General features: G+C 34.5%; 1 protein-coding gene across 1 annotated transcript in view; it reads left to right on the top strand.

Moving 5' to 3' along the window:
- The window catches only part of Arhgap6 (Rho GTPase activating protein 6), a 483,811-nt gene that overhangs the window by 373,604 nt on the left and 92,412 nt on the right, over positions 1–17,795 (top strand). The window lies entirely within an intron of this gene.

Raw genomic sequence — 17,795 nt, 5'->3', positions numbered from 1 at the left:
ATGCTGTTCTTTGGAGGCACAGCCCACTTGAGTGTTATTATTGTTTCAAAAAGATGAACTAATTATTTGAAAAATATTTAGTAATTTTCCAGAATAGACTAATAGCACAGGGTGTTTAGGTCCATATGTAGAATTTTAGCCCAGAATCTCTCATAACACCTTTGAACTTCAGGTGTGAAACAAAAGGTACTGTTAAACCAAAGGGAAGTGTTACAGTTCTCTGCTTCTTTAATGGTTCTGGAATGGTTTCTACCTAAAAGGTTCTGCCTTAAGCCAGTAGCAACCTCTTTTTGCTTGTCAACTACACTGTAATTCTTCTACATAGTAAGGCCCTTGAGACATGAAGCAAGAACTGGCCATCCTAAAATATGAACACTGTTTTATGGTTACCCTTGAAGTATATATAGGACATGAAAAGTGCATTGAGTTTTTCTACCTTTCAAATATATTTTTCCAGAGGGTGAGTTAATAAGAAAAAGCATCTACACTTGATATAATTTAACAAGGTTTTGCAAAGAAATAGGCTTTAGCCTGTTAAAGCATTATCTTATTTAAAAAAGCAAATAAACATTTTGGTGTGAAATCTGGCTCTCAAAAGGTTTTGGAATGCTTGACTTAAAATTTATAAAAGTACATACAAATCCATTACTATCTTCTCGATAATCTGAGACTATAATCTAATTCTAATAAAACTGAATAAGTACATATGGTATGGATGGCAGAGAGTATTAGAAATGAGCAATATATTCACACTTTTGAAAATGAAATTCAGAGAAAGGATGACCACAATAAAGATGGTAAATTCTGAGTGAAGTCCACATACCTTTGAATGTATTCGGAGTGAGTTTCTGTCTGAAGCTCAGGGATGCTTGATCCTATGCTTTCCTCCAGCTCTGTGCCCCAATTTATACCGTGCAGGGTGTCTAGAACAGCCAATCAGGTTTCTGAAAGAAAAATGTGTTGAGTCTAAGGAAAAATCCCTGTATCATGATTTTTTAGATGCTGTGAGCACTGTTTAGGCTGCATGTTGTGATTAGTGCATATAGTCGTTCATTACAGGCAATAATAGGTTTAGGAGGCTGTCTTCAAGTCAGCAAATTGACTGCATATGCTGATATATTCGAATTCATATTTAAGAAAATGCTATGCCATTGTCTACTTCTCAGTTCTAGTAATTAACAGTATCGTGTGTGTGTGTGTGTGTGTGTGTGTGTGTGTGTGTTTTAAGAAAAGTGAATAGTCACATTTCTCCAGTGTACTCAGACACTTAAGGTTCCACAGACTTTTCATATCAGGATTCATGGATTCAAAATCCCACTCTGGTTAAAATCTGAAGCTTAACCAAAATTCTATAATCAGTAGTGTTCTTTCTCTTCTTCTGACAAAATTATCTTATCTGTCCTGTGTACCCTGTCACCACTGTTATGGCCACCAAAAAAGAAACTAAGGTATTTTTTCTTGGCATCTTCAAGAAAACCACCTGCCATGCAAAAATTGTGACTTCAAGACTATTATAGCAACAACACTTATCCTAATACCCTGAAGGACAAAGTAAACAAATACCATATGTCATACAATGTATTTTAAAATCTATTTAAATATGTACAAACATGTTATAGGAGGTATTGCCCTGATTCTACTACAGAGCCAGTTGGCTTCTCTCTTGTCTAGCCTGTGTTCCTTGCTCCCCAACCTTTGAAGGTAAAAAGACCATTTCACAAGGGTTGCCCAAGACCATTAGAAAAACACAAATATTTATATCACAATTAATAACAGTAGCAAAAAAACAGTTATGAAGTAGCAACAAAAATAATTTAATCACTGAGGGTTCCTACAACATGAGGATCTGTATTAAAGGGTCACAGCATTAAGGAGATTGAGAACCGCTGACCTAGTCTTTTCTAACTCATACCACTCCTAATTTCTTATATTGCATGCTGAAATTCTCCTCTCCTTTTCAAAGAGTTTTAACGTCCTTTTAGTAACATTACCCCTATGTTTTCAGCAGTCTCTCCTTTGCTTAAACAACATTAACTAAGTCAATTCCTTTGTTGGACATCTGGTTTAGCTACTAAATTTATGTGTATTTTACCTCTCTGTCTTAGTAAAAGAGAGGTTGGTTTTTACTTTATCCTACACTTTGATTATTTAAGAAACAGAAACTAATGAGATTTGCATCAACATTGAATACAGGAAATGTTCAATATAATTGGTGTTATAGTTGGCTTTTTTAAATACTTAGAGTTTGTAAATTTTTGCACATATACACATTTTCTGTAGCTAAAAATGCACAAACTGTCTACATATACTTCAAATTCATAAATTAATACAAGAATATAATAGTCATTAAAGTATGTAATGTATAGTATCCAACCGTATTGAACTTTGGTGATATCAATTCTGACTCCTGCTTCACCACAGATTGAAGGAACATTGTAAAATTTCTTAGCTTGTTTGAGTTACAGTTTCCTCTTATGTTGGATGGAACCCTACGTAAGAAGATTAGTGTAAAAAATAGAAGAAATATATACACAGGGACATTGAAAGTTGTTTATTACCTCTTCCACTCCTATTGCCTGGAAAGTGCAAGTGTTTAAAGGATGCTAATAATAAATAGGATCTAAGATTGTCTTTGAGAATAAATTAATGAAGACAACTGTGCATCATAATGAAAGGTAGATCATTTAATTTGGACGAAATGGCTGAGTATGAGTGGAAGGACATGATAGGCCAAATGTATACAAGAAAGTGAACACAGAATTTAACTCTAAAACCTAAATATGTCTAAGGTTTGTACTTATTTATAAATATGTTTATTGCTGAAACATATTTCAGAGGTGAAATGTATTCTCTCGGAAGGAAGATGAAAAAGGATAAAAAGTAAAAAAGACCGTCAAGGGTGTAAAGAAAAGAAAGTATTATACACTTTGGTAAAGACATAAATTCTAGCAATAAATGGCGTTGACAATAGCCTGAGTTGTTTGGTAGTATTCATGGGGCCACGTTGGGAAATAAATCAGATATAACTTATTCCTGGCACTGGAGGTTCCACTTGGTGGCCAGAAGTGTCTAGTTGGTTTTTTCTCCCCTATTTTTGCTGCATCCATTTATATTTATTTCATATATGTATATATTTTAAGAAGCTTCAATTACTGTAGTAGGCTTCCATTTTAATTTTTTTCAAATGATTCAAACATTCTTTTTGTATTGAATAATTAATACATAATTTTACATTTATTATGTGAAGAAAATCAAGCTTACTTTCCAAGTTCACTTTTCTAACAAAATTTACCAGTGAATCTTACTTCCTGTGGGGAAAAATATATAAATCTCAATGCTCCACCATCAGAACACTAAATATATATATCTTTACTATGATCCAGATATCCACACCTGTACGTATACACAAATCAAGTGAATGCATTAGTTCAAAGAGAAACTCCCAGGTTTATTGTGGTACTGTTTATAAGACCTAAGGTATTATCAACAGATGAATGGGTAAATAAAATGTATATGTACACAATGTTTTTTTTAATGTACCATAATGAAGAGTGAAATCTCGTCATTTGCAGCAAAAAGAGGATAAAACTAGAACACAATTAAGTGAAATCAACCAACTACAGAAGAAGTTATATATGTTAATCTGAAAATAGAATAGTGATTCCTAGAAGCTAAGCAGGCATGAGGAAGTTGGATATCAGGTACCAAAACACAATTAAATAGAGGGAATAAAATTCTGGTGGTTTACATCACAGTGGGATGATTATAGTTCACATTACCTATTTATATGTTTTATGGACTTGGAGAGAGAACCTCAAAGGCTCAAAACATGGAGATGTTTTCAGGAGAAAAAAAATGTTAATTACCATGGTTTGATCAGTGTATACTGGTCATGTAGTGCTGAACATCACACTGTACTCCAAAAATATGCATACTATTAAAACACATAAAAATACCTGGTTGTTTTAGAAAATTAATATTTTGCCTAGAAGTAATTATTTCATGTTTATATGAGTGGAATATGGAAAATACAACTTAATAAATCAAGTATTTATTTTGTTATATACAGTCTATAACACTTCCAGAATATTATTGTTTTTCTTGCTTTTTAAAGTTGAGTATTTTATTTTTAAATCACTATTTTTAAAGCGATTTTTAATCATAAAATGTTTTCTATATTGCAATATCTCTGAGATAAGTGTAATGATATGGACCTTAAATGTGCTTTTATTTCCTTATACGTTAATCACGAACATCTGTGTGTGCATATATGTATGTTGAATAAATATGACCTGCAAGCTGTTCTTGTTATTATAGAGAAGAAATAGTATGTGAATTTATTACTACATCTAAACACTGTTTCTGGAAGTGATAAGTGAATAAACACCCTTCCAAATTTTAATTCTCTTGCTATTTTTGGGTAGTTGTTATTCTTTTCTTTGATTGCAACCCATCACATTTTGCTTATGCTAGCAAGTCTATCCCCCTTTAATTGGCTGACTCTGATTTATGGTTTGCTGATTAAGCCATAGGCATAAGTTAGTTAGAGGTGTGTGTCAAGTAAAAGCAAAGGCGCACTCTAAGGAAGCATGGCCTGCTCATGGCGGGTGGGGTTGTTACATGTGAGAAATGGTCAAGAAGATTCAGTTTTATAGCATTGGATTGTGACTTCTGTATTCTGTCTTACTTCTTGAGTCTCACCAGCTTTGTATTTATAAGAGAGGGCATTGGAATAGTAGGTGTTATGAATAGTGCAGATCTTTCCTATCAGCTACAGAGCACCACAGTTCTCAAACTTTCTTTTAAAGAAAACTTCAGGATTGAAGCATTCCAACATTAACTATTTTTTAAGTAATTGGGACCAAAGGTAGCTTTTAAGCGCTCCATTTGTAGACATCCACTCATAAAAAAATGCAATGTCCACATGGATAAGGGATAATTTCTTAAGTCCCTACCACTACATGAAGAGCTACAGACGGTGTCATCTAGTTCCTTGTAGGATTCTTGGTAAATTATCCAAAGCAGATGCTCAATGGTTGATTGGTAAAATTATACATGATATTGTGAAAATATAGAAAATGATATAAGTTAATGTGAAATCCTCATAAGCAAATACTCAGTAATACTGAGGGACTCGACTGGCTAAGAAAGATCTCCTGTCTCCATAGCCCATTCTACCTCACACTCTCCCTCCCTTCCTTCTTATATCAATCAGTACCGATATTTACCAAAATATTACTTGTAGTTATGTAAGAAACTAATTTCCGAACATCTCTGCGGTGCGAGGATTTCATTTCATCATTTAAAGTAATTGTGAATGCAACAAACTCAGGAGAAATATGAGACCTTTGGGGTATAATATTTTTCATTCATGTTCAGCAGGATTGATGAGTACATAATATGCCCAATCTTTCATAGATCCCTGGCTTATTTAATGGCTCTTTGGAGTCAGGGAAGGTTGAATAAAAAATCACATAAAAACACAGTACCTTTAAACTGAGAAAAGCTTTTTTGATTACATGTAGATAATACCTTAATAATATAAGTATTCATGAAGGAATTCATATAACTTGTAATTTGGGAAGTCTGCAGGCATTTTCTAAGTATCTGGTGGAACAACTTTCAATGAAGGAAATTATATTTAGATGGCAGTGTGTAGTTTGGGTTATAATTAGCTGGTAATTGTTAGGAGTGAAAATGTTATCCCTGAGTTAACAGAGGTAAAATAGTAACATAAAAACAATCATTTTTATTTCTGTTTACTGGATAGCATACATCAAAATACATTTTCCTTTTTAACTTGTGTCTAATACACACATATATTGGTCAGTAGTAGTTTCTATGCTCTGAAGGGGAGGGACAAACTTGCTGTTTGTCAGAAGACAGCAAAGGACAAAATTATCCCTGGGCCATTGATCCATTGTGCCTAACCATGGCCCATGCACCTGACTCCTTTGTACATTTTCCACAATGTCTGGGAAATGGGCATTATTAAGTAAGGAGATGCTTATAATATTCTATCTTAAATATGTTTTCCAAAAGTGAAAATGATAACTTTTGTTGTCTTTAGACAAAGTCTTATTATGTAGCACTACTGGTGAGATTGGAACATGATACATAGTTCAAGTTACCTTCAGACTCTTACCTCTAGTACTAGGATTAGAATCCTGTGCCATCATGCCCTCTTCTACAGTGCCAGCTTTAGTAATTTCAGGTGAATGAGGGGAAAAATCAATGAAACAAAGGGGGAAACAGTTAAAAAGTTAGGAAACTACCATTCGTATTTGGACAAAAATGATATATCATATACACTTTGCATATCTTATGATCCTAGACAAAGTGATAATGTGCTTAAAAAGTAAAGAACCTACTTAATAATATCCATGTGTAATATAAGGCTGTATATAAGACCTGTTGTCTGAGATTATTGTCCACAGCCAACTAGATATTACTCTATAAATTAGTTCTTGTTTAGTAAGGACAAAAACAAATGAAACATATGTAAAGCAGATTGAAATTATTTTATTGTTATATAATTTATATACTACGAAATTTGCCTCAGAATGTACAATTGAATGGTTTCTAATAGTCTTAGTATCTTGAAAGAGTTTCCAAACATCAACCTAATCTAATTTTCAAGCATTTTCATTACCCAAAAATAGTCATTTGCAGTCACTTCTTGTCTGCTTCCACTTCCAATCCCCAGGCAACTACCTGTTTTCAGTCTCTATGCATTTTCAGCCTCTGGACTTTCCTACTTTTAATATTTCATATGGAGTCATACAGCACATTGTTGAAAAGAGATCTCTGACAGTCTCAGGCACACTTCATAATAATTGATCCTTTGCTGTGGTATGTTCGGCAGCATCTCTCTCTGGCCTCTTCTCCCTACATGCCATTAACAATACCCCAACTCATCTCACTCCCTACTACCAAAATTTGACAATAAAACTGTTTCCAGACATGGTACATGTCCAAAAGAGACCAATTGTCAAGAGTAAATAATTGTGGCCCTAAGGTGCCTATGAACTGAGATGAATGTAAGGTGGTATCAGATTGGCTGGAGTCCTAGATCACTGGGTTATTACAAAGAGGCCAGTATCTCAAGGTCCCTGAAACTCTACACTTCCAGCCTTCATTTCCAAGATTCTACTTCCCTTAAAAGAAAATAATGGATCAGTAGATTTTATGTGTGAAATTGTCAAAAAATAAAGAAAAGACGCTTGTTATGTAAAATAGGAATGGAAGAAAGGATGGGGGAAAACAATTGACGAAATTAAGTGAAAACTGCCTGGGGGGCAAAGTTCAAAAACTACATGGAAGATAAAGTCATATAATTTTCAGTTTGCTAAAAAAAAAAAAAAAAAAAAAAATTAGGAAAATTGTTGGGAGGAAGGTATGGGAATTGGTAGGCATGGGAAGGATATAAGAAATGGTGAGATAGCCGGGCCTGGTGTCACATGCCTGTAATCCCAGAATTCAGGAAGGTGGATCTCTGTGAGTTCAAGGCCAGCCTAGTGTACAATGAGAGTCTGGGACAGCCAAAGCTACATAGAGAAACCCTGTTCTGAAAAGAAAAAGGAAGAAAGAAAGGGGGAGGAATGAATATGATCAGATTGTGTTATATACATGTATGAAATTGTTAAATGATGTCAATTTTTCAAAAGTTATAAACAGGAAACAACTTTTTTTTCCATTTTATTATTTTATTCATATTACATCTCGATTGTTAGCCCTTCCCCTGTTTCCTCCCATTCTTCCCTCCCTCCCACTTCCCCAGGAAACAACTTTTAAAGGCAAGTAAAATGAATAAATTAGGGCTCATGAGGTGACTGATCAGGTAAAGGCACTTGGCCAAGTCTGATGGCCTCAATTCCATCCCCAGGAACCCATATGTGGAAAAACAGAACTAACTCCAAAAGTTGTCCTCTGTCATAACTCATGTACTATGACATACATTCATCCGTGTACATACAAAATAAAATCACCAAAAGGCTAATACAATTTTAAATGAATAAATTATACAAATGAATCTAAAATAAAGTTAAGTACTGATCTATGCCAGTGTTTTTTAATCTTCATCTAAAAGGCTAGACTTTTATATTATATTATATTATATTATATTATATTATATTATATTATATTATAAAGTCTAAATTTTAATTTGAGCTTTCTCATGCTACCGCCATATGAATACTTTAATAGTTCTCAAGGATTTTAACTTAAGTTAGCTTTAAAATCATTCTGTGGTCTATAAACAGTCCTTAGCAAAAGGAAGCATGAGATTTGATTTATACCATGGCTAATGAAAAAAAGTAGGCAATCACTGTTTGATCGTAGTCTGCTGATCAGACTAAGGAGTGTAGGAAAGAGAGGAAGTACTTGGGCCTTAGAAATTGTAGGAAGTCAGTGTGTGAAAATGGCCTTAGTTTTCATTGTCCTCTCTTCTCCCCTCACGACTCCTCCTTTCCTACTATGCCTTATAGCACCCTTCCTTTCCTTTCTTTTTCTTTCTCTATGTTTCCCTCCCTTTTTCCTCTTTCTTTTTTCCATTGTGGTGCTATGAATGGAACCTAGGGCCTTAAATGTGCTGTGTAATGGCTCAATCTCAGATCAGCCCCAGGAGTCATACCCTTAAAATCATGTCCAAGAAAAAAATGACCTGGAAGGTTTTAGCTGTGGATAATGTTTAAAACATATTTAAGGTACAATGGGCTAGAATATTGGACAGATTTTACATAGATAGATAGATAGTTAGATAGATAGATAGATAGATAGATAGATAGATAGATAGATAGATAGATATAGATAGATAAAAAGAGAGATAGAGATAGATTGATAGATAGGTAGATTTTATATATAGATAGATAGGTTATATATATCAAATGTTTTTATTTATGATGCTTTCATGTTTTGACAAATTTATGAGACTATAATCCCATTTCAGGTTGAAGAACATCCATATGTAATTTGTGTAATACATGAAGTCATAACATAGTTGAATATCTACCCAAACTGTACAAAGAGGTACAGTTGGATAGCACAGGGTCTCTACAAAGCAGTTCTTGCACGGTTAAACTTGATTTGTGATACAATTTAGAAGCAGTGATCTTCAATGCTTATGACATTTAAGAACCATTTGGTGAGTTTTGTAGACATTTATGTCTGGGGTTCACTCCATCCAGTTTCTCATTTAATTAGTCCAAGCAAAGGTTTCATCTGTTATTGTGATTTTTCAGTAACCAGAGGAGCTTGGAAAAGTATTGATGAGTAGGTGCTGTTTCTGGAACTTTTGTTCCAGTTGAATATAATGTGCAGCAAGTGTTGAAATCCATAAAGGTAACTTATTGTGAACAAGCTGTTCTATTTGTCTATTAAACTTTTATTTCATATGGAAAGCTACGCTTTAATTAGTTTTGCCCCGGTCAATGTGCCATGAGTTATATTAAGAGAAACCAACAAAACCTCATTAATGTTTATGAAAGTAGTCTCATATCTTCAGACCTTTAACACAAAGACATATCCACAATGAACACTCAGACAGCATGTTATGGTGATGGGTAAAATGTGTCTTTAATAGTCTCTTGGTGTATTTACAGATACTTCATTTGAAACTGTATTTCTCAGAGTCCATGTGAGGCTGTTGATATGTTGATTCAATGAAATGATGCATTTTGTGAACCACCCATCTGACTGGGTTACTTTTGTGTAGCTGTTTTGATTTTTGTTCCCTCCCTCTGAGTATATGGTTTTGCTCATTTAATCAAAGAAATCTAGTTGTTTTGCCATTTTCTAGACACATTCTTTCTGTGGCCAAGAATCTTGTTTGCGGTGACCACACCACAACTAGATTTGAATGTGAAGCAAACAAGTGCTAATTTGAATCAATTGTTAAGACTGCCAGCAACCAACCAATGTGACCTCCTTCCCTGGGTTCACTTAGCAACCCTGAAGGCAAGGCACTATGTTTATTCCATTATCATTTTCTCCATCCATCAAAAGCCCTAAATCTTCACACAAAAAAATAAGAAACTCAAACTTAGGACATTTTTGTTCTTCTTAATTTTTTGAATCCTCTTATTTCTCAGTAGAAATATAATTTATGTTTGTAAATAGACTTTCTGTAATATAGAAACGCATTAGGCAGAATGTCTATAAGAATATCAATGTCAAGTCCTAGCCACTATTAATATCTGAAGATAATTTTTGATGTTTCTGAGAAATTATACTAGACATATTATACTGTTCTACAGCTTTGTTAACTTTATATATTTGACATCATTTCAATTTTATACAGGAACAGCTGCTTTATTTTACTTTCATGCCTGTATATAATTACTTTGAATATGTCTTAAAAAGTCAAAACCAAAACAAACAAACAAAAAGAATTACCTTGACTAGATATCCCAGAATTTACTTAGTAAATTGCCCCTTGATAAAGAAGTCGTTGATGTCACTAAACATGTAATTAAAATATATAATATACTTATTTATAACATATAAATAACATATATCATATCAATGTTGTATATTAGATACATGTAGAGTTTAATATATCTAGAATTATGTACACATATTTTGCAAGCGTACAACTTAATAACTTCTACAAAATGAACCTTTGTGTGTCATATAAAGAGGCAACCGAAGACCCTGAAGTTTTTCCAGTCACTCTCCCCTCAAAATACCCTCCTATTCTGTCTTTTCACACTTTAGACTGATTTCTCCTGTTTTGATGGTGTTGATGGGATCATATGCTGTCCTTTGAGTCAACATGATATCTGTGAGACTCATGTGTGTTGGTTTATGTGGTTGGAGTTGGGTTTTTTTTTTTTTCATTCTCATTGCCATGTAGCTTTCCGTTATGTGGATAAACCACAATTTATTCTTTCTATTTTGTTGGACATTTTACTAGTTTATGGCTTGGGGATATTGTGACTAATGATGCTATGAACATTCTACTACATATCTTGTGGCGAATATGTGCACACATTTCTGTTGGCTTTAGAAGAGGGGTTTTCTGTTGTTTTTATTGCAACGTCTCACTAGGTATCTGACTCTGACTTCAAATGAGTGATATTCTTGGAGCTATCTTTTGCACACTGGATTACAAGTGTGGACCACAACACCTAGACTATTGTTGATATTTTGACTATTGAAAATGATGTTGAATATCTTATTTTTTCTTTCATTTGTGTGTGTGTGTATTTTGTGTGTGTTGCACTGTGAGTTTGGGCACATGCGTGACACAGCCCATGTTAGGGTGTCAGATAATAACTTTTAAGGGCCAGTTTTACCCTTCCATTGTAGGATATGGACATCAAACTCAGGATATCAGTACTGAGCCATGTTGCTGGATCTCAAGTGAATATCTTTGTGAAAGTAGCTTCATATTTTATAAGTAGACTTATAACTGGAACACTTAGAATTGGTGCATGCATGTAATTGCAGCCATTCCTAATTGACACCAGGAATGTGTTAAGAGGCCCTGCCTGGGCTCTATAGCACAGAGATTCATTAATTATGTCTTTCTTGGCATAGAAGATGGTATATTTGCCTTTTTTAGGGGATCTGGCGGTGAGCTTAGTTTAAGGCTCTCTAGGTTGCAGAATACCCAGTTCTCAAGAGGCTGAAGCAGTGTAGAGTTACAGTAGAACTGCTGCCTGAAATATCTTAAAGTAAAAAGTAGGCCTGCAGCTCTAACAATCCATTGTAGATGTGTCCCTTTGCTATTGGAATAGTCTGTGTGCCTTCTGAAGTACCAGGCAAGGCTAATGAAATCTACAATCTTCTTTCTGTGACTTTTCAGTCTTTAATGAACAAGTGCCTCTCTCTGGTGTCCTGAAATACAACCTAGTGATCTGTCTAGGATGTTAGGATGAAACTTCAACCTGTTTCTTTTCTTTTTAAAAAAATTTAAAGTATAATTACACTCTTTTCCTATTCTCTCCCTCTCTCCTTCCTACCCCCCCATACATGTCTCCCATTCTGTCTTAAATTTGTGTCCTCCCCTTCTTTAGCCACTATTGTTACATATACAAAATAAATATATTTTAAAAACCTGCTGAACCCACTCAGTGATGATTGTATAAACATACTTTTAAGGTTAATTAATTGATGTTGGATAACCAGTCAGAGGTGACGCTTATCACTTGGGGAAACTAATATTTCCTGTATAGGCAGTTGTTAATTGTAGCATTTCATCTATAGGTAAGGCATCATGATTCCCTCTGCCTACATTTGGATGGCAACTGGGGTTGGACGTGGTCTTAGAAATAGTTATGAGCCACTATGTGGGTGCTGAGAGCTGAACCCAAGTCCTGTGGTCCATCCAATTAATGAGATTCTTTTTTTAAACATTATTTCTTTTATTTTTGATATTATTATTTAATTATATTTCTCTCCTTTTCATCCCTCCAAACTCTCTCCTATGCTTCATCCTTGTTCTCTTTCTAATCCATATCCTTTTTAAAAATTAATTGTATATACATATATATTCCTAAATACCTGTATGATATTTTTAACATGAAGCACTTAGCATGGTATGGCATTAAGTATGTATTCAAAATTGCCAGCTTTATTAGTTGTAATTTTCATCTTTATTATTATTAAAATACTGAGGATTTAAATGTACTCACTCATGTATTAGAGAAAATTATTTAGAAATGTGTGTCTAAAGATGTCCAAAAGATAATGGGCTCAGAACTCTTGAAATGTCCAGTAGAGGGCTATGAATAAAGCCTATTAGGCACTCCAAAGGCAGACAGCAGAATTGGGTTGAATCTTTCTATTTTTTCTTATAATAGAATTTAGAGAAACAAGACGTAATGGAAATGGAAAATTCAGTAGCCGAATTAGGTAGCTTCTGGGAGAGTCTCAATCACTGTAGGAAATATTTTTATTATGTACTCTTTCTAATAATATAAAGTTAACAAATAGTTGGGTGAATACTTTTACATTAAAGAATAATTTGTATTAAATGCTGAAGAAACTATATCTCCTGTTATTGAAAGGAAAATGTTGCCTTTAGGAGTTTTGTTGGAATGAAGCTCACCTGATACCTTATTCTCCCACTAGAGGTCTAACTTTCATAAGATCAGGTACTAGAAAAACAAGTAATGTGGGTGGCTTCTGCAGCCTCCATTCCTTAGCTTATAGATCTCTACTTTTATCTTCAAAGCCAACAATACTGCATGTCTCTTTACGTCTTCAGTAGTCACAGTTTCCTCTCTGAGTTCTGCTGGAAAGGGTTCGCCTATGTCAAGAGCTCATGTGGTTTAATTGAGATCACCTGGATAATCTAGCATATTCTATACATATCAAGGTTGCAAATGTACTGACATCTGCAAAATCCCCTTTGCTATGCAAGGTAACATATCCCTATAATCTTAGATTTCTAGATTTTGGGCATCCATGCATTGATATCTTCAATGAGAATATTTGTCTCATTGGTTTTTTGTCATCTCTCAACATTGGTGATATTCCACAGAGCCAGAGAGACATTCAGTGATAATCTTTCCAGTTTAAGTCTGTCTCCATCAGCACTCACTGTATGGAATGATTACTTTGTGGTATTAAGTTCTTCTGGCATCAGTCAAAGAAGTCAAAAAGCATGAGAGTAATTAAAACAAGGCTATTGAACCATTCTGTGAAGCATTTTATTTTCAGCTTATCTCACAATGTAGGGAATAATATCTCAGCTAGAGCTGAAATGTATTTTTTTCTTTTTTTAATTTAATTTTAATTTTATTAATTTATTCAGATTACAACTCAATTGTTATCCCATCACTTGTATCCTCCCATTCCTTCCTCCCTCTCACTGAACTTATTTTAACATAAAATTTCTGTACTAGATATCAACAATTTATTGATATTAAAATAAAAAAAATATACCTGCTTTTTGGTGTACCCATATGTGGCTCAATTTTTAAAGATATTAGCACTAAAAATCTTTTAAAATTTCAAGTAATTCATGATCATTAGGGTATGAAAAGAAAACAGACGGATTTTATTCTTTCTTTTAGCTTGGCCAGATATCTAGTGGCCAATGCATATGAAATATCTGGATTATTGATATGGATATATCCATAAATATATTATGGGTTTTCTCATGGTTTATGATATGTATATTTCAAGCTATTATGAAGAAAATGTATTTTCAATTATTGATGTTTGGATCATGTTGATTAAGGGTTTTTCTCTTTTAGTTTTTGGCTGTGTAAACAGTTACTATATGATTCAACAGTGCCACTCTTAGATATTTTTTTAAAAATCCAAAAGAATCAAAACCATGTTCACCAAAGAACTTGTTTGTGAATATTCAAAGCAGCTTTATTCATATTGGCCAAAAAGTGGAAACAACTGAAAAGTTTCTCAACTAACAAATAGATAAACAAAATATGCTCTATCTATGCCACTTTACCATAAAAAAAAGTGGGGGCTGGTAAATGCTCCAACACTGATAGATCTCAAAAACATACTATATATAAGAAGGTGTATATAAATTTGCCATATGATATGACTCCACAGATATTCAAATTAAGCCGGTGCATAGTGACAGAGAGTACATTAGTGTTTGTCAAGTGTTGGGGTGAGGGAAACATAAGTAGTGATTAATACCAGGTATAGACTTTGTCTCTAAGGTGATTAAGGGACTCTAGAATTGATGCTGATTCATATATACATATATTTATTTAAATATGCTTAACAAAGCAGTAAATTGAACACTTAAATTTTTAAATTTTACCTCAAGAAGTTACTTCCATTAGTTTAATTACACCCATCAAGTCCCTCTATTTATTACAATTTGTGTTTTAAAACCTAAGTTTCAATATATTTAATTGCTCAGAGGATGCATTGTACATCAAAATAGAAGTGTTTGGGCACCTCGGTGAAACACATTTTAATGTATTATTTTAAAAATAGTATATTGAGAAAAGGCATGCCAGAAAAACAGCAACTAAAAACAAAAACAAAAACAAAAAACTGGTTGTTCGTTTCTGTGTCTTACCTGGTACAAACTCTGTAAATTGCTTTCTCTCTTTTCAATTTCCCCTTTTATGTGTTTGACAGTTAATAGGAGAAGCTGGTAAGAAAGATTTTTTTTTTCATTTTTTTACTGGAAGTGGTTTTAGTTACTTTAAAATAAATGTTCCCTGCTGGTCTTCTTTCCACATAACAGGGACAAATAGCTTTCTGTGTAGATGGAGAATTACTGCTCTCCTCCAAACTACCTTTCAACCGACAAATATTCAAAGGCACACAATGTAAAAGCTGTTCTCTTCTTGGCATTGTTTCTGACATTGGGACTCTACATTCTGACCAGATAGAGAAGGCACAAATTGGGAGAGCCAAATAGTGTCCCAGGGTTTAAAAAAAGAGTCAAGCAAATCGTGGAAATGTAAGAGATGGAGAGTGAATGTGATTGTTACCTAGGAAGTGATATCTGTGATGTTAGGGTTTTCTTGGAAAACAGCTGACATTTAAACACCCCAACCCTCCTGTGCCCTCTCTAATTTAGATATCTCATTTGAGCGTCTACATATGTCAAAGGTCTAGGTTACTTGAAACCTTCAAAGAACCAAGTTTACTTTTTTAAAAAATACAAAATAGATTTCCCATGGCCACATTTTAGTTCATTCCTTATAGCATTTAAAGGAAACATACAATTGTGTTTTGGAAAGTATTGTTTATTTGCTGATCTGTTCTTTCTGTAATGCCCCTATGTAGGAATGTTCGATGACTTTTCCAGGGAGGACATGAACAAATGCCTGTTTATCTGAGATAAAGCACTAACCATATACCAAGGAATTATTCTTCCGAAGTCGAGCGTGGTGAACCACTCAGTTTATTGGGGTCAGTTATAGTAGCATTGATAGTTATGTCACTGAAAAGACCACTCCAACATGTGTGGCCACTCATGCAAGCTTATTATTCCTAATGAATACCCTAATATGAAATGCCCACGTTTATGATGTTATAAGCCCGTCTGCTTATATGTACATATATGTTTTTAAAGAGTTTCTTTTTCTTTTAGAATAGTAAAACAGTCCATGCAATATGAAACATATCTCATATGTCTGGAGTTTTTGGATTGTTTTTCAATAAAAGGTCAGTAAAAGCTTTGCAAGTCAAACGGGCTTTATTGTGTATTGAATACTGCCATTATATTAGGAAAACAGCGCAGGCAACATAGACACGAGTGCATATGTTTGTATTGCAATAAAACTTGATTTACAAACAAACAAACTTTGGGCTGAATGTGGCCAGGGTTGTAGTTTTCTCACCTGGAAAACAGTTGCCACCCCAAATTAAAGAACATCCTCAATATGTAGGTTAAAAGTATTTCTGATAATAGGTAAGTCAGAAACCCTAAAACTTAATTTTACAAGAAAATCGAAAGAGAAGGGCTTCGAGGTGAGCATCAAACTGACCTCACATTTCGAGTCATTCTGAAGAACTGCCTGCAGATAACAAGCATGAAAAGGCAGCACAGAAGCATTTGAATCTTATCCAAGCTCCATGCAGTCTGTCAGGGATCAAGTTTCTTTAGCTATCTTTGCTTCAGTTTCTTCATCTGTTAAAATAAAAAGGAATGTTAATAGACATCACCTTACCAAATAGATTTGTGGTTAAAGCTGTGAGTGCACAATAAAGGCTAGGAATAATAGTAGATACATGTTCTGTTCACAATCCACTGGGAATACACACAGCCCTTCACTTATTTTATCCTTGCTGTGAGTCACTGATGAGCAATCCTCACTGGATACTATGAATAGCTGTGCTGTCTTTAAACTCTCATAGTGCTAATGCATTGTCATGTTATAGTTCCTTACATGAAAAATTGTACCTGTAGATAGTTGTTAACAAGGGGGAAAGCAGCAAATCTCTCTGTAGAGAATATACATGTGCACAAATCATTAGTGATTGTGGGGACATGTTAGGTGACAAGAATAAAATAATGGTATGCTTAAATATCTAATTATTTCTAGATTCTGGCTCTTATTTTTTTAACTTTAAGATTTCACTTGTTTATTTGCATGTATGTGAGAGAGACATAAAAATCTGCATAGTTTTCTATTTTTAAAAATTTATTCACTTAACATCAAGTATGGCCCTCTCCCTCCTCTTCTCCTGGTCCCACCCTCCTTCCATGTCCCCTCCTCTATTCCTCAGAAAGGGGAGACCTCTCTATCCACCCACCCCAGCACATCAAGTTGCATCAATACTGAGCACATTCTCTTCCTCTGTGGCTTGGTGAGGCAGCCCTGCCAGGGAAGAGTGATCAAAAAGCAAGCAGCACAGTCCATTTGAGAGACAGCCCATGTGCCCCTTACTAGGGGATCCACATGAAGCCTGAGCAGCCCATTGGCTACATCTGTGTAGGGGGCCTAGGTCCAGTCCATGCATGGTCCTTGGTTGGTGCTTCAATCTCCACAAGCCTCTCTGGATCCTGTTAAATTGGCTTTGGGGTAAAAGCTTTTTAAGAAGTAGGCCATCCCCTGTTTAAATGTTTCCAAGGTAGTGCAAAGGAACCGGCAAAGCCTGGTTAAAATTTAATACAACTTTCTACAATGACGTGTACAAAAGACTAATTCAAACCTTTCTTTCATTTAATTTTTAATGTTTTGAGAATTGCATACATGAATACCATATTTGCATCATTTCCCATACTTCCTCCAACTCCTCTCATTTTCTCCTAATGCAATGAGAGAAAGCAGACTCTTGCTATCCTTTTGTTGATCACAAAGGCTCTTGACATTTTCAGCAATCTAAAGGATTAACCTAACAGATGCCAC

The sequence above is a fragment of the Acomys russatus genome, chromosome X, assembly GCF_903995435.1.
Source record: "Acomys russatus chromosome X, mAcoRus1.1, whole genome shotgun sequence".
NCBI classification, from domain to species: Eukaryota; Metazoa; Chordata; class Mammalia; order Rodentia; family Muridae; genus Acomys; species Acomys russatus.
This window is presented reverse-complemented; position numbering and strand designations above follow the sequence as displayed.